At 39.6% G+C, this 628-nt stretch overlaps 1 protein-coding gene across 1 annotated transcript in view; it reads right to left on the bottom strand.

The window, feature by feature from the left end:
* Positions 1-628, bottom strand: part of ALPK2 (alpha kinase 2) — a 93,710-nt gene that overhangs the window by 19,414 nt on the left and 73,668 nt on the right. The window lies entirely within an intron of this gene.

Raw genomic sequence — 628 nt, 5'->3', positions numbered from 1 at the left:
AATAGATAAAAATCTCAAAGCTGGGTAAAGTCAGATTCTAGGAGTTTATTAGTTCCTATATTCATTTGACTCCATGTGAAGTTTTCACAAAACAACTCAGTCCTGGGCAAAACTCACCTGGTCTCCCAAACTCAGAACTTGGACCAGTTTTGTCAAAAGTTTTACAAAGCTATATGGAAATATGGACTGGGTTTTGCAGAATGTGGGGCCCATTTATAGTTAGGGATTGAATCTACATGATACTTATTGGTCCTGGTCAAAAAGCAGGTAAATTGTGGTAATTTTGCTATGAGTTTTAGGATCCTCTCAAACACTGATATTATGTGCTGAATATGAAGAGGTGAGCTTCACATAGTTCCAGCTAGCACAGGCTTCAATCTGCTGAAGATGATGATAAATTTATAGAAGTACCTGAGTCACTGCCAGCATAAAACCCTCAGTTAGCACAGCCTATAGCTGCTGAGATGCGCACTGACATCTTGCACTTGTGAGGTGACCTTATCTTCACTTAGGCTTGAATAACTCAGCAAGAACATCCTGATACTGTGGTGAAAGACAGCAGTATAAAACCCTGTGATAAAACCCATAACTCCCCCAAAGATAGCTGAATGATGGTGTTGTACATAAG

The sequence above is a fragment of the Gavialis gangeticus genome, unplaced genomic scaffold (assembly GCF_001723915.1).
Source record: "Gavialis gangeticus isolate Ggan-Ray unplaced genomic scaffold, GavGan_comp1, whole genome shotgun sequence".
NCBI lineage: Eukaryota > Metazoa > Chordata > Crocodylia > Gavialidae > Gavialis > Gavialis gangeticus.
Note: the sequence above shows the minus strand (reverse complement) of the source record. Positions and strands in the feature narration are given on the sequence as shown.